Source organism: Chiloscyllium plagiosum, unplaced genomic scaffold, assembly GCF_037043375.1.
Source record: "Chiloscyllium plagiosum isolate Xiang-an unplaced genomic scaffold, Cpla_swu_hap1 HiC_scaffold_31, whole genome shotgun sequence".
Lineage (NCBI taxonomy): Eukaryota > Metazoa > Chordata > Chondrichthyes > Orectolobiformes > Hemiscylliidae > Chiloscyllium > Chiloscyllium plagiosum.
In genome coordinates, this window is record NW_028270169.1 from 21204163 (window position 1) to 21226164 (window position 22002).

Genomic DNA, 22002 nt, shown 5'->3' on the forward strand with positions numbered 1-22002 from the left:
AGAGAGTGGGGGGAGGAGAGAGTGGGGGGAGGGAGAGGGAGAGAGTGGGGGGAGGGAGAGGGAGAGAGTGGGGGAGGGAGAGGGAGAGAGTGGGGGGGAGGGGGAGAGAGGTGGGGTGGAGGGAGAGTGGGGGGGAGGAGAGAGTGGGGGGGGAGAGAGTGGGGGGGGAGAGAGTGGGGCGGAGAGAGTGGGGGGGGAGGGAGAGAGGGGGGGGAGGGAGAGGGGGGGAGGAGAGGGGGGGGGAGAGAGAGAGGGGGGGAGAGAGAGAGAGGGGGGGAGAGATCGTTGTGTGTTGGGGGGTTGTGAGAGAGAGGGGGGGGAGAGAGAGAGTGGGGGGGGGAGGAGAGAGTGGGGGGGGGAGGAGAGAGTGGGGGGGGGAGGAGAGAGTGGGGGGGGGGGAGAGAGTGGGGGGGGGGAGAGAGTGGGGGGGGGGGAGAGAGTGGGGGGGGGGGGAGAGAGTGGGGGGGGGGGGGGAGAGAGTGGGGGGGGGGGGGGAGAGAGTGGGGGGGGGGGGAGAGAGTGGGGGGGGAGGGAGGAATGGGGAGAATGAAGCCGGGAAGAAAGGGGCAGAATGGGGAGGGGGAAGGAGAAATGGAGGGGGAAGGGCAGTATAGGGGAGCGAAGCGTCAGAATGGGGAATGAGGAGGAGAAGGGGAGAATGGAGGGGGGAGAATATGGGCGGAGATAATTGGTGGGGGAGAAGGTGAACGCGAAAGGGAATCTGGAAGAGGTTCACGGAGAAAGGAGGGAAGAGATAGCGGAGAGCGGGGAGGTGGAGCTCCCTGGGTGGGGGCGGGGCTGGGGTGTGGGGGCGGGGCTGTGGTGTGGGGGCGGAGCGAGAGCGAGAGCTGGAATCTCGCGAGGGGCAGCGCGCGGGGCGGGTGCACGGGATTTGCGGTTGGAGCGACAGCAGAGGCAGAGGGAGAGGGAAAGGAGGAGGTGGATAGAAATAAGTCCCTCCATCAAGACCCCATTGAAAACAAACAAAAAAAAACCCTTTTAAATATATATATATATATTCACACACGACATCGAAAACACCAGGCGGGGTTGTCCCTCCGTTTTGCTTTTGAAGGTGTTTGGGGGGGGGGGGGGGGAGGGGAAAGTGAAGGCGGAGAAGGAAGGGGAGGGGATCCACCGAGAGACTCAGGGCTGGAGTTGCCGAGTTCGTCTGCTCTCCCTGTACCCGGGGGAGGGCGGAGAGACCGCCAACTGGGGCGGATGCTGGAAGTGGCGGCGGTGGTGGCTGCGGCGGCCGGAGACGGGGAGGCCGAGAGCAGTCTGTGAGGTAAATGTGCGCATAATCCGTCCCTTCACTTCCGCCATCTTGAGGGCGAGAGAGAGAGAGAGGGGAGAAAAATTGGGAGGAGTTTTTTTTTGCTCCACTTCTGACAATTTTCTCCTCGATTTGTGGCCGGATTGCAGCCGCTTCACATTGGTGAGTCCGAGGGTTTTCTTATTTTCTTACCTTTCTCCCCCCCCTCCTTCCCTCCCCTCCCCTCCCCTCCCAGTAAAATTATATCATTCACCACCCCCCACCCCCCCACACACACACCCTTCAAACCACACCACCCTCTTCACCCATAAATTCTCCTCAATGACTGTATATTTTAATTAGGGAGAAATGCAAGATTCCGATGCCCCAAATTCCTTCTCTCTCTCTCTTTCCCCCCTCCCCTCACTGTCTCTGACTGCAATGCTGGTACGAGCTTGCGTACATCCGTCATGTCTGTTTGTCAGAGAGGGGGAGAAAAAACATTAGGATAAAGAAAGCCTTTATTAGAATGGCAGCGTCTGTGTTTTTCACCACTTTTTTTTGAAACGAATGGTTTTCACTCAGCTGCGGGTCGTTATTAGTTGAACGTTTTTCGGGTGTTTACAAACCTGCAAAAGAGTCGTGACAGTATTCTCGAAGGTTGGTGTTTACGATCCTTTTTTTCCAGAGAATTTTATGGGCCCCCTCCCTCTTTTTTTTTTGGACCGTGTAAATGACAGATTTGTCCTTCAATTACAAAAAGCAAGCCTTCCCCCACGCCTTCTAGTTCTGTCAGTATTGATAAATACTGCGCTGCATTGAGAATAATTTAAAAGTCCAATATAGGGTGAGGGAGGATTGTAATCATGCTGAAAAGGGGTACCTTCATTTTAATGTTTTGATATCTGAATTTGGGATATAAAGTTCTCCAACATAATTGTAATGAGTTAGTCGTCGTTTTGAGTAAAATAAAACAAAAGCCATAAACCGACCTTTAACTTGTGCAATGCTTGACATTTTGCTAGCCCTAGATGTTTATGATTTATTCTTAGATTGTGTAAACTGTTGATTAATATAGGCTGAACAAAATATTTTTGAACATAAATTGCTAGAATTCCGTAAACTAATATATCTGGAGTAAATTGTATTATTTTCATGTCATTTTTTATCTCAAAAAATGATTACCTACAATATATTTGTCTTCAAGGAGATTGTGGTACAGTGTTAATGTCAATGGACTAATAAGCCAGAGGTGCAGAGAGGGTTCACTCCCAACTTGCTGATGAAATTTAGGTTCAACAAATTAATAAGTATGGAATTGAAAATTAGTGTCAGTAATGATGAAACTGTCAATTGTCATTTAAAAAAAAAATTAGTTTACTAATCTAATTTTGGGCAAGTGTTCGGAATTCCTTAGCTGGTCTGGCCTAAACGTATCACCAGAATCCTGAACTACCCTCAAACTGCTGAGGAAACCACTCAGTTGCACAAAACTGTTATAAATACCAAATAGACTTCAAGAAAGTGTTTCATAATCATCATCTCAAGGGCAGTTATGCTAAACAAGTAGGGATATGGTTGTGATTTCATTCCAGATTTTCAACATGATACACAATCTCTGAATCAATATGTATAGAAATATTAATATTTCAAGGAAGTAATGAGATAGTATTGGAAACAACTGATTCTGATTGATGTTTCTCACTCTATGAACCTGTAAAGTCTTGTGCAGCCTGTGATAAATAGTGGTGATGACACATTTGTGGTTTGATGTAGATAATCCTGCAAGTTAACTCCAAATTCATAGTTATTCATTGCATTATGAAACGAGGGAAAAACTGCAGAAGGTATAACACCTGACCCTTGACTCCTCCCTGCTCACAATCCAAGGTCCTAAAGTCTTTCCAGGTGAAGCAGCATTTCACCTGTACCACCTCCAATTGTGTGTATTGTATTTGCTGCACTCAACATTGCTTACTTTACATTGGAGAAACTAAACGCAGACTGGGTGACTTCTTTGTGGGACACCTCTGGTCTGTGCACACGCAGGACCATGACTTTGCCATAGCCGGTCATTTTAACACCGTGTCATGCTCGCATGCTCATCCGCCTATCCTCTGGATGTAGATTTACATCCAGAACTCAACCTGAACTACAACTCTTCTCAAAACTCGCTAAGGCTTATCCTCTGCTTGCTGCATTGTTCCAGTGAATCACAGAGCAAACTGGAGGACCAACAGCTCATCTTCAGACTAGATACTTTACAGCCTTCTGGACATAATATTGAGTTCAACACTTTTAAATAACGAACCAGCTCCCATATCTTCCCTTTTTTAGCTTCTTATTGGGTCCTCTCTTCCCTCACCCCATCCCAATGAGATCTAGCTGTTCTTTCATGTTTGGTGGGAGACGCACCATTGTTCTGCCATTTTCATATTCTGATTACTTAATCTGAACTATCAATATGTTTCTATGTCAACACCCTATTTCTACTAACCCACCCCCCAAAAAAAATTAGCAGAAATACTGTCCCTCCACATTTCACTTCAGCTCTGATGAAGAGTCATGTGATAGTGAAGAAGGCATTTGGTATGCTTTCCTTTATTGGACATAGTATTGAATGTAGGAGTTGGGAAAACAGGATATTGGTTAGGCCGCTTTTGGAATATTGTGTGCAATTCTGGTCTGTCTCCTATCGGAAGGATGTTGTGAAATTTAAAAGGGTTCAGAAAAGATTTGCAAGGATATTGCTAGGGTTGGAGGTTTTAAGCTCCAGGGAGAGGGCTGAATAGGCTGGAGCTGTTTTCCCAGGAGGCTGAGGGGTGACCTTATAGAAGTTTATAAAATCATGAGGGCCATGGATAGGGTAAATAGACAAATCTTTTCCCTGGGCTGGGGAAGTCCAGAACTTGAGGGCATATGTTTATGGTGAGAGGGGAAAAATTAAAAGGGACCTAAGGGGCAACTTTTTTTATGCAGAGGGTGGTGTGTGTAGGGAATGAGCTGTCATTTGAAGTGGTGGAGGTTGGTGCAATTTCATTTAAAAGGCATCTGGATAGATATATAAATAGGAAGGGTTTAGAGGGATATGGTCCAAGCGATGGCAAATGCGACTAGATTAGGTTAGGATATCTGGTCGGCTTGGACGAGTCGGATTGGAGGGTCTGTTTTCATGTGTGTCTCTATAACTCTTATCTAGACTTGAAACATTACTTTGCTGTCTCTCCATGGATGCTACCTGACCTGCTGTGATCTCCAGCAGTTGTTGCTTTCAGTAAAAGGAAAATCTAGCATGTGTATACATGGAGAATAATGATTTCTGGGAATTGTAGCAAAGCACTATTCTGAAGGAGGGATTCAGATGACAGAAAATTGTGAACATTTTAGACCTATCATCTGACCCCCCCACCGTTAGTTAACTGCTGTGCCATTTCTATACATATTTTTGTTCAATGAGGATTTTTTTGTTCAGTTTTGACTTTTCTGTGAGACTGTTGACTGCAGCTGCAAGTTTGTATTGTATGCTGGTACAATTGCAACATTTAAGAGGCATTTGGATGGGTATATGAATAGGAAAGGTTTGGAGGGATATGGACCGGGTGCTGACAGGTGGGACTAGATTGGGTTGGGATATCTGGTCGGCATGGACGGGTTGGACCGAAGGGTCTGTTTCCATGTACATCTCTGACTTTTAAGTTCATGGAAAACTTTTCATTGGTGTGTAGGTATGCCCTCACTTTTATAGTCTGGAAGTTGGAGCATGGGAGAATTACTTTCAGGATTTTTACAAAAAAGTATGATGTTTAAACCTGTGCAGAACATTTCAAGGCATCTGTAGTTGAACAACTCCTGAACGTTAAATTTGAGTGAAGTTTAATGATTAAAATGCTGCATTTAAGTAGTAAAGAGGGGATTTTGCTGGTAATTTAACATGGGTGAATTCTAAACTAAATCTATTACTATACAGTGAAGGAAGTATTTGTAATAGCTAAATTGATATACTGCTTGTATTGAACCTAAATAAAGAAATATTAAATTCTATAATTTCAGGTGGCATCATCAGGAAGAAAATAGTATAATTTTATTACAAGGTTTATAGAGGATTATTTAATTGTTAATCATCCAAATGATTATTTGTCACAAGTTATCCGTTTTGACTTGGAAGTTGGAAAATGAATACTTTTCACAAAATTCAAATTTGATTTTGCGAAGAGAAAACTATATTTTTAAATATAAAGTTATTGAACAGAGACCATGCATTTATAGGTTTTCCAATTAATTAATTTGTTAGTGACCATTTTAAACTTTAAAAATTCCTTCTAAAATGCAATAACATTTGCAAAGAGATGTCTGACAGATTTCTAAAGAGTCACTATTAAATTTTCAACAAAATCTATGTAGTTTGTCATATCTGCGGAATTCTTAAATTTCAGTTCTATCAAATAATATTACTATTTCTTTTGTTTACTCTTTATTCATGGGGAGGGATGAAAGATCAATCCTCTTGTTACTACTTCAAAAATCTCAATCAAGTTTGTGATATGAGATTGGGTTGGGATATCTGGTTAGCATGGTTGAGTTGGACCGGAGGGTTTGTTTCTGTGTTGGTGGGCGGCACGGTGGCACAGTGGTTAGCGCTAGACCCGGGTTCATTTCCTGCCTCAGGCGACTGTGTGGAGTTTGCACATTCTCCCAATGTCTGCATGGGTTTCCTCCAGGTGCTCCGGTTTCCTCCCACAGTCCAAAGGTGTGCAGGTCAGGTGAATTGGCCATGCTAAATTGCCCGTAGTGTTAGGTGAAAGGGTAAATGTAGGGGTATGGGTGGGTTGCGCTTCGGGTCGGTGTGGACTTGTTGGGTTGAAGGGCTTGTTTCCACCCTGTAAGTAATCTAATCTAATCTCTGACTCTGTGACTCTATAACTGAAAAATCCGATGATGTGCAGAGTGCAAATTAGCATAGACTTACTAGACAAAACCTCTATACTTAATACTGGATTATTGGAAATGTCTCCTGGTCTGTCAGAATAGTGAAAGCAAGCACTGATATCTGTTGACTGAATTGTATCTTTTTTGAGAGGCTTATTTGCAATTTTAGCTGTCTGCTGTCGGCAGTTTGCATATATCGGGGTGCAATTTTTAAAATTACTGTTACAACAGTCCTTTGAATTGCTGTTTTGAGATTCTGGAGGCTTAATTTTAAGCTTTGTAACTAAGATGTTGCAGAGATCTCAAATTACCTTTGCTAATTGTAGAAGTAGCATTTGAATTAAAGCACGTGTTAAAAAAATTCTCAAAGCACATGATGTTTATCAAAAAATAACTTTGACCTTGACCAGTAAGTTTCTCATTTTCATTTTTGAATATTCCCTGCATTATTTCATGTAAAGTTGACATTTTCTATGAAGGAAAGATGCATTTTCGCAGAGAATATTCTGCTGATTCAAATTTACTGATCCAGATGGAGAAGGGTTATTAAAAATTATTTTGTGGTATTCTAGATTTTTGCCTTCAGTATTCTGATTTTATTTTAAAAATGTTAGATTTTTTTTACTTTTTTCCCTTTTTTTAAGATTGCGTAACTCTTCTTTGGTTTACAAATACAACCTAGAAGCAATTAATTTGTTGATCACAAGTTGGCAATGCCACATCAATTGTGTAAACTGTACATGATTGAAGGTGAAAGTTTAATTCTCAAGATGAGGATGTCTGGTCTTAGGAATAACAACTTGAGGTGCTGTATTTGTTTCAGCTGTTGCTATTTAGGAAGGGACAAAACAAAGTCAGCCAAGACTTGTACTCACCGCTGTGCTTTAATTTTTGCTGGAAGATATGCATTTGGGGTGTTTGATTAGATATAATCAGGGTTGATAATGCACTTCACTATTGATTAGCTTGCCAATATACTCGCACATGGAGAATGATTTAGCCTACCATTGCTTTTGAATTGTACACTAGCAAAGGATTGTCTTTTCAGGGTGAGAAGAAGGAAAATAAACATTTGTTCTGTGGACAGGATTTCTTTTTGATGAGGGAGGTGGTCAAATTTAAGGTAAATTTTGTGGCAATTTTTACTTGAAACACTTTAAAATCTATTCAGCCAAAGATACATAATGCAATTCTTGGTTGTCAAGTCTCCAAAATGTGAGATTGTTGCTCTTAAGCATTTTTCATATCATGTTTTAGTTCTGATTCTGATCACATTGCAAGGTTTGTGAAGGTTTGTAGCTCAGGTTGAGGTTTAGGGTGTAGGTTTGCTCGCTGAGCTGTAGGTTTGAGATCCAGACGTTTCATTACCTGGCTAGGTAACATCAGTGGCGACCTCCAAGTGAAGCGAAGCTGTTGTCTCCTACTTTCTATTTATATCTTTCTCCTGGATGGGGTTCCTGGGGTTGATAGATGGCATCTAGATCTATGTTGAAAATGTGTTGCTGGAAAAGCGCAGCAGGTCAGGCAGCATCCAGGGAACAGGAGAATCGACATTTCGGGTATAAGCCCTTCTTCAGGCTTATGCCCGAAACGTCGATTCTCCTGTTCCCTGGATGCTGCCTGACCTGCTGCGCTTTTCCAGCAACACATTTTCAGCTCTGATCTCCAGCATCTGCAGACCTCACTTTCTCCATCTAGATCTATGTTTGTTTATGGCGTTGTGGTTGGAGTGCCAGGCCTCTAGGAATTCTCTGGCATGTCTTTGCTTATCCTGTCCCAGGATAGATGTGTTGTCCCAGTCGAAATGGTGGTTTTTTTTCATCCGTGTGTAGGGCTACGAGGGAGAACCACCTATACAACGTATTCATGAAGAACGGATGCTCAAAAAATACAGTGCGCAGATTCCTCAAGACCAAACACAGCCAGAAATCCTAACCACCTTACCATACATCAAAGAAGTTTCAGAAATGACAGCTAGACTACTAAGACCCCTCAGAATCCTAGTAGCACACAAACCCACCAACACTCTCGCACAAACTAACAAACTTAAGACTCAGTATAACCCATGGACAAAACGAACATCATCTACAAAATTCCATGCAGGGACTGCCACAAATACTACGTAGGACAAACAGGAAGAAAGTTAGCCACCAGGATACACGAACACCAGCTAGCCACAAAAAGACACAACCCTGTCTCCCTCGTAGCCCTACACGTGGATGAAAAAAAACACCATTTCGACTGGGACAACATATCTGTCCTGGGACAGGCTAAGCAAAGACATGCCAGAGAATTCCTAGAGGCCTGGCACTCCAACCACAATGCCATAAACAAACACATAGATCTAGGTGCCATCTATCAACCCCTCAGAAAATGAACAGGAAATGACATCACCACAAACCCCAGGAACCCCATCCAGGAGAAAGATATAAATAGAAAGCAGGAGACAACAGCTTCGCTTCACTTGGAGGTCGCCACTGATGATGTTACCTAGCCAGGTAATGAAACGTCTGGGTATCAAACCTACAGCTCAGCGAGCAAACCTACACCCTAAATCTGATCACATTGTTTCAGTTTTGACTGTTTTGGTTATTTGATATTGTTTCTGGACTTTTTTTTTAAACAACCCTACTCGTGTACTTTTTCTGTTTTGTAGAATGGTACAATTTAGATTTTTTAGTTAATACAAACATTTTGACTATGCTTTGTAGATGGTATTTTATGATGCTTGGGTCTTTGTATTACAGTAGGCCTGAACAAGAAATAGACTTCAATATTATTGTTTGGCACAATGCATATTCAAGTTAAAAATGACATGACACAGCACAATTTAACATTAAGTTGTATTTGATTTAACTAAATGTCAAGCTGACTGGGGCAACACACACATTCTATGACGGGCGAAACAAACACACGCATGAGAGTTCTTAGAAGCATGGCATTCTAACCAGACTCCATCAATAATCACATCAATTTAGATCCTATCTACCTTCCCTTGAAAAGAAAAATAATCAAAATGACATCATCCACCTTAAGAAACTAAGACCTATAAATAGAGAGGTGGGGCATACCACCCACGCTTCACCGTAGACACTCACTGATGATGTTACCTAGTATGGTGACGAAGCGTCTGAAAACAAACCTTCAAGCTCAGTGAGCTAACATACTTACCATCAACCTGAGCTACAAATCTTCTCAAATTGCTGAGCAGAATTTTTAAAAAGGTTTTTAACTCAAAAAGTCTTTACTTGCCCAGATCGATAAGTTTGCCTTGAAAGTTGGACCAAATTATGAATTGAGGCTTCAAAGTTGATCAATATTGAGTTTGACTTGCAATGTTGTTTTCTGTGCTGATTGCCAAACTAGAAATAAGTAAAGTTAGTAGTTAGCTGATAAATAGTATAAAAAGAAAATATTAAAGTGACAACTAATGTTAAGCTTGTTTGTAAATCTAGTTATATACGTCTTGAATTTCTGTACAGATTTTAGCAGAAACTCAAAGGTTCAGCTTTCTGACTAGTTTGTTTCTACTGTGAAGTTATTCTGTTTTTATTACAGACACAATTTCACTTCCTTTCAACTACTATGTTTTTCACTAATAACACAACAATGATAGAAAACAAATGAATAATTACGAACATAACTAAATCCAATACCCAAGTCTTTCTGTAGTGAATAGCGTTACAGGATTTGGATAGGAAGCACATTGAGTAGTATTAAAATCTGCAAAGGAATTAACAATAAAGCTGAGCATTCCTTTTTCAAAAGGATAGGATAGATTGCTGAAGAAAAGATATGTAGTGATAAGGGCATTGAGATTAAAAAAAAGAACTTGATCAATAGGATAACAGCAGTTGCTGGGTGGGTTATGAACTAGTACAGATCGGATTGAATAGTCTATTTTATGTTATCATTTCTAAATGGCATATTAGCTGTCTGCCTTGCAACTCTCCCGATACCAAATGTGCTACTACTTTACTTAGGACTCCAGGAACAATTTTTGGGCTCTTCACTCCTTCGGGCATTTAAACTTTGCCTTAACTCTGTGCATCACTTTACCCTTGGGTGTTAACTTATTTAGCCATGATGCTGAATATGCACTGATGAAACACACTATTCATTCTATACCCTCTAAATTGCTTCAGTATGCTCATATCCTGACCTAATTTAGCTGGGCATTCTTCCTAAATCTTTGGGCTTCTGCTTCTCTTGTGTCCGCTTGGCTCAGCGATAGGCATTTTACCTGAGTCAGAAGCTTTTGGATTCAGTCTCCATTCAGGACGTGAGAACATAATGTATGCTAATATTTAATTGAATTCTTGAAAGTGAAATTGACTTTCCTTGGAGATGTTAAACTAATGCTCCATTTCCCATTTTGGTGGATACATACTCGCCTGTGGGACTTTATGGATTGCTGAACTCACAAGGGGAAGCCACCTTATAGTGTGGAGTTTTAAAGTTTCCATCTAAGTTTAATGCAAAAGAAAAGTGCAGTGCATAGAAACAAAAAAGAGAAAGTCATTCATTCTGTTAATGGGCAGTTTTCTCAGTCCCAAAATAAAGTTTATGACTTTGTCAGAAATTAAAGCTCTGATTATGCAAAAGTTCCATTGATATATTTTAGCAAAATGACCAGAAGTTCATAGTTCCTCGAAAGTGGCGATGCATATGGATAGGATAGTGAAGGTGATGTTTGGTATACTTCCCTTTATTAGTCAGATCATTGAGTATCGGAGTTGGGAGTCATATTGCAACTGTATAGGATATTATTGATTAGGCCACTTTTGGAATGTTGTGTGAAGTTGTCTCCCTCCTATTGGAAAGGTGGTGTGAAACCTGCAAGGGTTCAGAAAAGATTTACAAGGATGTTGCCAGGATTGGAGGATTTGAGCTATAAGGAGAGGCTGGATAGATGGGGGCTGTTTTCCCTGGAGCATCGAAGGCTGATGGGTGACCTTATAGAGGTTTATAAAATGATATTGGACGTGAATAGGGTAAATAGACAAATACAACTTTTCCCTGGGGTGGGGGAGTCCAGAACTAGAGGGTATAAGTTTAGGGTGAGAGGGGAAAGATTTAAAAGGGACCTACAGAGCAATTTTTCATGCAGAGGGTGGTGCGTATATGGAATGAGCTGCCGGAGGGTGTGGTGGAGGCTAGGACAATCGCAACACTTAAAAGGCATTTAGATGAGAAAATGAACAGGGAGGCTTTAGAGGAATATGGGCCCAATGCCGGCAAATGGGATGAGATTAGGTTAGGATATTTGGTCAGCATGGACAAGTTGGACTTAAGGGTCTTGTTTCTGTGCTGTACATCTCTATGACTCTAAATATTGAGCAAAGTTCTGATCTACTGTCAAACATCAGCAAAAACAGATTAATTTGTTCACTTGCTTCATCGCTGTTTGAGAGACCTGTGATGCTGGTACACTTATGAATGGTAACTTCATCTCTGAAAAAGTCTTGGTTGACTGTGCAGTATTTTGGAATATTCTTTTGATGTGAAGAAAACTAAGAAATGCAAGTTCTGTATCTTTGTTAAAATTCTTCTTGAAATCTATCTTTTCAACCTATTTTTTGCACATACCCAATAATTTCTCCAAAGTGCCACAAGCTTTGTGCATTTATACGTTAACTTTCATGTAAAATATGAGCTACTTGAATTTTGTTTGCAAACAATGTAAAGTTTGACCATGTTCCTGATGTTTTGTATTTAACTTTATGGCACACAATTTTTGAACGGCCCTATGTAACTGACTTAAGCTACTTAAACAATCTTCGTCAATCTTTATTTAATTAGAATCTGAGATGTATAGCACAGAAACAGACCTGTCGGTCCAACTCATCCATGCTGACCAGATATCCCAAACTAATCTAGTCCCGTTTGCCAGCCCTTCACCCATATCCCTCTAAACCCTTTCTATTCATATACCCATCCAGATGCCTTTTAAATATTGTAATTGTACCAGCCTCCTTCACATCCTCTGGCAACTCATTGCATACACGCACCACCCTCTGCATGAAGAAGTTGCCCCTTAGGTCCCTTTTTATATTTTCCCCCCTCACCTTAAATTTATGCCCTCTAGTTCTGGGCTCCTTCACCCCAGGGAAAAGACCTTGCCTACTTACCCTATCCGTAGCCCTCATGATTTTATAAATCTTTATCAGGTCACCCCTCGGCTTCCAACACTCTAGGGAATAGGCCCCAGCCTATTCACCTCTCCCTATAGCTCAAACCCTTCAACTCTGGCAACATCCTTATAAATATTTTCTGAACCCTTTCAAGTTTCACACCATCTTTCCAATAGGAGAGAAACCCGAATTGCATACAGTATTCCAAAAGTGGCCTAACCAATGTCCTGTAAGGCCGCAACATGATTTCCAAACTCATATACTTGATGCTCTGACCAGTAAAGGTAAGCATACCAAATGCCATCTTCACTATCCTATCTATCTGTGACTGCATTTTCACTTGCGCTCCAAGGTCTCTTCGTACAGCAAAACTCCCCAGCAAGACAGTTGTGCTAGTATTGAGGTACAAAAAACATTGTGAAATTGATAAAAGTGGCAAATCTTTTGAAAAAACAAGACAAAGGTAATTAAGCTGTACATTTTTCATGGTGTATGAATTTAGCTTTTGGATTGGATGGGTTCTTGAAACTTCAAGTTCTGCAGGGTAGGGTGAGGGAACAGGGCAGACTGATTTGCTCTGCAGAGTCAACGTGGACTCTGGGCTGCTTAGACTCTTTTCTTGTGGCATAAATAACTTTTGAGTGTTTCTTGACCAAGATATATGTCATGGTTAATGTTGAAAGACTTGTTTATCTATTTTCACAGTCCAGAGAATATTTGTATATAGTAAACAATCATCCACAAGCAACAAAAAAACTCAGTTCCTGGTTGGTGTGCCGGTGTTCTGTAATCATGAAACTGACCATCAATAAGTTCATACTGACGTTGTTTCAGTGTAATAAGACCGTACGTCATCCATTTCGGGGAATGTGGGAGGTGACCGTTTTGTGTGTTTGCACGGTATTACAAATAATATTACTGTATATGCTAATTATTTATTCAAGGTCAGGCATGCTTCAGTGTTACAGAAAATAATATCTAACTTTGTAAATCTGTGGACTGTATCAATACTCTTTTACAATGAAATCGAGCCATGCTGTTGTAACAAGGTATGATGCAGTGGCTTCGACATTACTTGGTAAAATAGTTAACAATTCACCAGTGTAGAATACTACTTCAGTACCAAAGTTTGTAGTATTGATTTAGGTAGCCTTGATTATATCTCATTTAAAGCTCTGGAAGAGTTGTCATTTTCAGTTGAGAATATAATCCTCCTCATACTTATTATTACCAACTGCATTACATGCCAAACATGATTTTGTAATCTCTCCTCCCAGACAAAAAAGTTGTCATTTTTGGTTGGTTAATATTCTAGAACTGGTGCTGGTGTATTAAATTCCATGTTTTCAAATGTAAGCTTAGCTTTGACACTAAATTTACTAGTCACTCAATAAAACAAGGCTGGCAGTATAAGTATGGTTTATCTTCCTTTAAACAGCATCTGAGTTGAGATATCCTTGATTGGTCAGTGTCCACATGTCAAGCTGGATTGAAGTTTTGTTTTCCTTTAGCGGCCTTTTTTTCCCCCAAGAAGGTTCAGCTTTATACCAGAGTTTATGGATGATGTGCATGCACATTTAGCTACATTGCTGGAGTTGTTGCACTTTGTCTTTTTGTCTTTGCAGTAAAGATAAAATAATTGTATTATCATTAACTTGGTAAAATTATAGAATATAGAATTTTTAACAGACTATATTAATTTGTTTCAAAGTTTCAAAATTTCTAACATCACAGTCTAGTGTTTGTAATACTTGCTGATTAGGCTGGAAGGATCACAATTAGAGCCAGCAACAGCTGCAAAGCAAAAAAAATTCAATTGAAACTATTTACAAATTTTTTACACTGTTAGAATTCCATTGGGAGTTTTTTTGGTACACTTTGTTTTTGAAAGCCATTGGTGCAAGTAATTAAATGACCACTGACTGCATGTTAACATTCTCATCCACGCAAAAAGCAGAATCTAGTGTAGGATATAGCGGCTAACTGACAACAACGAAATCAGATCATTGTGAGCAAATAGATGATTTGTAATCTGCCAAATGTTCAACTTTATATCAGTACTCTTGCATTTGCTGAGTATAGTAGTCAAAAGCAATTCTTTCTGCAGGAGAAAGATTTTTTCCCCCAAAATTCTTGTGAAATAAAATAAATGAAGCACTTTAACAGATTTGCTTCCTCAAATGATGAGACAAACATTTGTAAAGGCTTTTTTAATATATTCATCAAAATGTTTATTAATTAGGAATATTTTGATGTCTGCTCTAGTGCCTATTAAGTATAGCCACCTGTGTGTTTGTGTGTATATATGTGTGTGTGTGTATGTATATGTATATATAATATATACACCATACGCGCGCACGTGCGCACACACGTGCGCGCACACACACGCACGCGCGCGCACACACACACACGCACACACCAACCTTTTCAGAGATGTTATTACACATCACTGGAGCAGGTGGGACATGAACCTGTCTCCTGGCCCAGACTGGGGAACCCTGTCCTTGCACCCACAAGAACCACCAGTTTATGCTCACAGCTCTGGAAGCAGGGTGTTGTTAGCTAGCCAAAGAAACAGAGCCCAAAGGTCAACCTAATGTATCATGTGTGAGTAAATAATCCTTGAAAACATTGGATTTCAAAGTTGAGAACTCTGTGTAATAAATTAAAGATGCACTGTTGACTGTCATTTTAGGCAATGATACCTGAATATATATACCTAAAGTATGTTTCACATTCTCGGCTAATTTAGCTGGAATTTGCAAAGGCACCATTTGTGGTTCTATTTTTTGAACCTGCAAGAAAGAGAATTGGCCATGCTTATTGCTCACTAGTAAGACCTTTATTAGTAAGTGTACTTGCATGGTTTTTGAATAAGTTGCTTCTTGATACTTTCTACATTCAAGTTGCATACTGATTCTTAAACTATTCAGTTTCACATAAATCTGCGTTACAAAAGTATTAGGGGCCTTTAATTTTTTTATAGAGAAATCCGAGCACCCAGTAATTAATTTAGTGAAGTATGCCACACGTGTTTGGTTTTTTTAATAAAAACCAAAAACAATAGTTGAACAAAGTAAACACTATAGCTTATAAAGGCTAATTCTATAAACTCAGTTCTACTTTTTACTTCCTTTCAAGAGTGTGCTTTGTCTTATGAAATCTTAAAGGTCTCGCCACTTTTACTGGCACCAGTCTAAAAGATATGCCACAGACATCCGAATTTATTTTAATTTTGGTATTCCCAGTTGGATACTATTCCTGGTGGCATAAATTACACACAGAAAATTACATTAACTTTTGGCTAAGCCCTCCTCCAGTTTTCTTTAAAGGTGTCATACTGTTTATTCTTAGTTTGCTTTGATGGCTTTGACACAGCTCTTCCAAAGGTAACTATTGAAATTGACTGCTATCTAGTGCAAGACTGAGAATCACTGATTTCTCCCACTAACTGCAAGCCAGAGCAAATCTTTTGGCTACTCTTCCCTCCTGAAATCCAAACTGAAATGCCTTTTTTTTTTGCAAATACACATGGATAAACTAACTGGAAGCACCTTCTAACAAAGGTTCACTCTGAATTCCTGCCAAGCTTGTTGACGGAATCTTTGTTAAAATTGTTCTTAACTATCAATTCTGGTATTGCAAGACAAATGTAGGTCAGTTTTTGTGCTTAAATCTAAGTTATTTAGAACTGCATTTGCATCGCAGGTATTTTTTGGTTTCTCAAGCCGATGCTCCCTTTATCTGCAGTTAGAAATTTGTTCCTTAAAATTCTAAAACCTGAGTAATAAATTTAGTTTTTTGCTACACTCAATGAGGTAATGAAGGACTGTATGCACTTGTGGAACTTACTTTTGGCAAAATCTAGGATCTCCAGCTGAGAATGGAAATGGCAAACTGTGTAGTCAGGTTGGCTGGAGATTTTTGGGGAGAATGGTATGAGGAGGACCATTGTATCTCTCTTTTCTAAGATTTGAACAATTGCTTAATTGTTCCTTTCTCATCAAACAGTTATTTGTCACAGAAAACGGGCAAATGTCCTTAAGGAATGACTACTTCAGTGACATGGCATTGTACTGACCATCATACCATTTAAAAAATCAATAGTCACATTATCTTTTTCATTGTATTCTCACAGATTACAGTAAAGTCAGTGGGTCTGTCATCCGAATGTCAGTGACACATGACAATCAGTGATGATTAAGGAAGTGTTTCATGTGTATTCATCTATGAATAGTCATAACTGTTTTAGGTATTGGGAGGCAAACTAATTCACATGATCAAACATATTGTCTGTCAACAAACCAAAGTTGCTCTTTCTGGTATGTCACTGTTTAAAGCTATGGAAGTGAAGCAACACTGTTTCCAAACCTTGCTGTAATTAAGCTTTGATTTTGATTATATTACTCGTTTTTCTGTAGCTGCTGAATCTGATTGGGATATGGTTTCATGATACTGACACTTTTCTATTATATCTCCCGACTGATGATTATTCATGCTTAAACTCATTCCATGACTTTTGGCAGCTGATTTGACTGTATAAAACAACAGAATCAATCTTCATCTGTCTTTAATTTTGCTTATTAATACTGAATATGAACCTTGGTTACATTCACTATTTTCCAATCTAAAGAACATTCTCTGGATCTAGGGAGCTTCAGAAGATTAAAACCAGTACATCAACTATCCCATTAACCACTTCTTTTAAAACTGTGGATGAAGTTCGTGCTGACTTGTTCTGCTTGTCCTTCCAACAGTTTGCTCAGTATCACTTCCTCAATGATTTTAACTTTCTTGATGTCCTCCTTCCCTTCCAAGTCTTCTGTAGTAGAGTTTAGAACAAATTCCTTGATAGTGTATAAAGGTAGCAAAAGCACCTTGTTCCATCAACTCCCTTACTCATTCAATTCTCAGCTCCTTTTTTCAAAGTTGCATTCAGAGGTCGCTGTTTATGTGCTTTGAAACTAAAGTTAGCTCAGCCCAAAGTAGAGAAAACTTTTACTCTGATTTCTTTAGAATCTTAGAATCCCTAGTGTTGAAAGAGGCCATTTGGTCAATCAAGTCTGCACCAACCCTCTGAAGAGCACCCCACCCTGTCCCTGTGACCCCATAGCTGCTCTCAACTTGAGAGCTCAAACTTGCTCAAGTCTGGATGAAATTTAAACTTAACAGTGCATTACAATAAAATATTAAACTTGAAATATAGACAGTTAGATTTTTAGGAAGAGATTTAAGAATTCCCTTACTCACCTACTTTGTGCCTGAACTATGTTTCCACAATCTTTGGTTTAAAAATTATTTTGCCTGAAGCTGATCCTATCCACAAAGTTGGTCGCTCTCCAGATCAACATGATGCCATTTGCAGCCATTTGAAGAGGCTGTTCAAATTATTGAGACGCTTTGGAATAGCTCTGTTCTGGAGAGTCAGTAGGCAGATAAGATCTACCCATTTTAACAGTCCTCCAGTGAGAAGTGCTTGTATGTCAGGATGTCTCTAATACAATGAACGTACAAATTTGGCCATTTTGATCTACCCACTAACTTTAATGAGTTGTGTGTTATGTCAGAATGTATAACCTGCAGATTCAGCTGAAGTTGATCTTGTACTGGACATTGAGCTTGTGATGAGCATGATATATATTTGAGCTAATGTTAAAAATGTTCTTTCACTTTTATTTATATGGTGGACTTGGCCGTCATATGATTAAGTAAGTTAGCTGTTTGCAGTCAGAAATCCAGAAGAAGAGTCTCAACATGATTATTGTAATCGGGCAACAGTATCTTTTGAGGTATTTGTAGCTGAGACTTGTAATGTGTGCATTGCGCTAAAGACTTGATTAATGAGTTTCAGACAGGTTCTCACTGACCCACTTCTAATTTGATTTGATGTCCTTGTACTTTGAACTTATAGTTTTGCAGTGCTGCATAGTTAGCTCTTCATCATGGCATAAATTTGACTTGACTGAAGTTCATGCTCCTATTATTTGAATTGTGCAGTTTTGTTGAAAGATTTGTATTGTTAGACAAGTGACTCACTTGATGAAAGGATGCAAGGTTCTTATTTGATTAGAAACTGTACAAGATTTCATGTGTCATGGGAAATTTAAGTGATTATGCTGATTTATTTGACATATACCTTTGAATGTTGTTAAATTTGTTCCCAATCAGTTGTTTTTATCATTGCTTCAAATTTTATTTCATCTTCAATGAGCACTAAATTAACTTCAAGCTCTAAAGTAACATAGGCTAAGAAATGTTGATTTATCTATAAATTTACACATGCAAGTGTAGTAGATGTTAGTCTGAAATATTCAAATGCAATAGCCAACACAACATATTGAAGTTTCAATAAATGGAAGGCTCTGAATGATTTTTATTGCTCAATGAATAAAGAAACATTTATGTTGAGTTTATTACTACTTTCTGTCGAGATTTTCCTTTATTCTCAAGGTTCAACATGAACTGGAAAATTGGAGTTTTCTAGGGTGTGGATGCACAGCTGCATTTCATTTGTATCTTCTGTCTTACTATGGAACCACATTTCTAACCCTTGCCCTGGGGTAGAGAAACAAGCTATAACCTTTTGGCCTGTGAAGCACAAAAGAATGGACAGATTTCACTTGTGCAAGCTTTTGAACCTGGGCTTTAGGATGTGAGTTTTACATTCTTCTTTACCAAATTGGGGATTCCTAATTGTTTTAATTAAACATTTTCAGATGTATTCACTACAGGATTAATTCAACTTAAAAAGTATTGAATCAGAAGCTGACAACATAAAATCTTATTGCTACAACTGCAGAGTGATTCTAATTGGTTGAAGACTTCATCCAAAAAGGGAGCATTAATCAGTTTTGATATGAACCTTCAAACTTCTATCACTTTCATTTGGGCCATCTCTGACTCTTCCCCTCCTTAACATGTCTTTCTCTCCATTTTCAGGGCTAAGCTGTCTACTATCATGCATTGGAAATACACCAACTCCCACAGCTATCTTGACTACAATTCCTTACATCCTGCTTTCCGTAAGGACTCCATTTCATTCTCCCAGTTTAGCCAACTCCAGTGCGTCTGTTTCAGAAATAGAGAAAATAGGAGCAGGAGTACATTTGGTAATTCTTTCCTCTTTTAAATGTTACAACCTTGCTAGAAATGCTGGTATTTTATCGTACAAAGGCTATTATTTATAAGAGAGCCTTAATGGTGAGCGGTGGCAATTTTTTCAACCTGGGAGAAGGGAGCAGTGCAGCATAAGGTCCACATGTGCACTTCCAGCAGAGGTCACTGGGTATGTTCTGTAAAAGTCTTTTCCCATGTCGAAAGTAGATATATGAACCATGCCAAACCACAAGTGTAATTCATTGCCTATGACTGTACTGTAATAAGAGAAACCATAAATAAACATTCTCATTATAGCATACACCTAATTATAACATTTATATAATAACTCTGGTTATAGTCATTTAGGTTTTGTGATGTTGAAGATTGAAGAGAAATTTCAAATTTATTGAAATTTTGGTTAAAAATATTTAATATGAAACATGAGAAACCAATTGATTCTAGTTTATAAGGTCACGGTCTTGTTAGAGTCAAGGGCCTGTCTTTATTGCCATCCCTAATTTCTCTGTATAATGTAGTGGTGAACTGCCTCCTTGAACCACAGTGGTCCGAATGGCAGAGTGATGCCCACAATTCTTTTAAGAGGGAATTCCTGGATTTTCACCCCACAACAGTATAGGAATAGTGATTATAATTCCAATGAGGATGGAATATAATTTGGAGGGTACCTTGCTGATGATGTTCCCACGTATCTGCTGCTCCTCTTCTAGGTTTTGAAATGTGCTTTCCATAGAGTTACTGCAGTGCATCTTGTAGATGATACACTTTGCTGTCAGTACGCATCAGTGGTGAAGGGAGTAAATATTGGAGGTGGTGGATGGGGTGCCAAACAAGCAGACTGATTTTGTCCTACATGCTTTCAAGCTTTGAGAGAATTGTTGGAGCTGCATCAATCCAGGCAAGTGGAAAGGATTCCACCACACTGTCTTGATTTATGCCTTGTAGATGCTGGACCAGCATTACGGGAAACAAGAGATCCTAGGTGCAGAATTCTCAGCTTCTGATCTGGTTTTGTAGGTACAGCATGTATATGGCGAGTCCAGTTCAGTTTCTGATCAGTAGTACTATCCCAGGATGTTGATAGTGGAGAATTCATTGAAGGTCAAAAAGCACTGGTTAGATTCTCTCGTTGGAAATGCCATTGCCAGGAATTTGTGTGACACAAATGTTGCGAACACATCAGTTCAAGGCTGAATGTTGTCCAGGTCTTGCCTCAAATATGCAGGGACTGCTTCAGTATCCGAGTACCACCAAATGTTCTGAACAAGCACCTCCATTTCTATCATTATCGTAATGGGGAAAGTCATTGATTCAGCTGAAGGCAGTTGGGCCTTGAGGAGCTCTTGCATTGAAGTCCCGGAGCAAGAATGCTTCATCTCCAATAACGAAACCATCTTCCCGATAGATGAAAGAAGGGCTGTAGATGTCATATACATGGACTTTAGTAAGGCGTTTGATAAGTTTCCCCATGATTAATGGAGAAAGTCAAGTCACATGGTGTGCAAGGTGGTTGAGCAACAGGAGATAGTAGTAGTTGAAGCGAGTTTCTCGAAATGGAGAAAGGTGACCAGTGGTGTACCACTGGGATCAGTGCTGGGGCCACTGTTGTTTGTGATATACATAAGTGATCTGGAAGAGGACATTGATGGTCTGATCAGTAAGTTTGCAGATGACACGAAGATTGGTGGAGTAGCAGAAAGAATAGGGGACTGTCAGAGAATATAGACAAACTGGAGAGTTGGGTGGAGAAGTGGCAGATGGAGTTCAATCCAGGCAAATGTGAGTTGGTGCATTTTGGAAAATCTAATGCTAGAGCGAACTATACTGTAAATGGAAGAGCATTGGGCAAAGTTGACGAGCAGAGAAATCTGGGAGTTCAGGTCCATTGTACCCTGAAGGTGGCTGTACAGGTGGATAGAGTGGTCAAGAAGGCCTTCATCGGACAGGGTATTGAGTATAAGAACTGGCAGGTCATGTTAAAATTATACAAGACTTTGGTTTGGCAGCATTTAGAATACTGTGTACAGTTCTGGTCACCACATTACCAAAAGGATGTGGACGCTTTAGAGAGGGTGCAGAGAAGGTTTACAAGGATGTTGCCTGGTATGGAAGGTGTTAGCTATGAAGAGAGGTTGAGTAGGTTAGATTTGTTTTGATTAGCAAAAAGGAGATTGAGGGGGGACCTGATTGAGGTCTACAAAATCATGAAGGGTATAGGCAGGGTGGATAGAGGTGAGCTTTTTCCCAGGGTGAGGGATTCAATAACAAGAGGTCATTTGTTCAAGGTGAGGTGTGAAAAGTTTAAGGGGGATACGTGCAGAAAGTACTTTACGTAGAGGGTGGTAGGTGCCAGGAATGCGTTGCTGGCAGAGGTAGTAGAGGCAGGCACGGTAGATTCATTTAAGGTGCATCTGGACAGATGCATGAGTAGGTGGGAGCAGAGGTTTACAGATGCTTAGGAATTGGACGATAGGTTTAGACAGTGGATTAGGATTGGCTCAGGCTTGGAGGGCCAAAGGGCCAGTTCCTGGGCTGTAAATTTTCTTTGTTCTTTGTTCCTTTATGTTAAAC

General features: G+C 40.1%; 1 protein-coding gene across 5 annotated transcripts in view; it reads left to right on the plus strand.

The window, feature by feature from the left end:
• The first annotated feature begins 1133 nt into the window (after positions 1–1133).
• taok1a (TAO kinase 1a) overlaps positions 1134–22002 on the plus strand; it is a 178193-nt gene continuing 157324 nt past the window's right edge. Inside the window, exon 1 of one of the 5 annotated variants that reach the window (XM_087977314.1) lies at positions 1134–1288. The gene's annotated coding sequence lies outside the window, so the exon portion shown is untranslated. The other 4 variants (XM_087977315.1, XM_043718405.2, XM_043718406.2 and 1 more) reach the window with 4 other exon arrangements.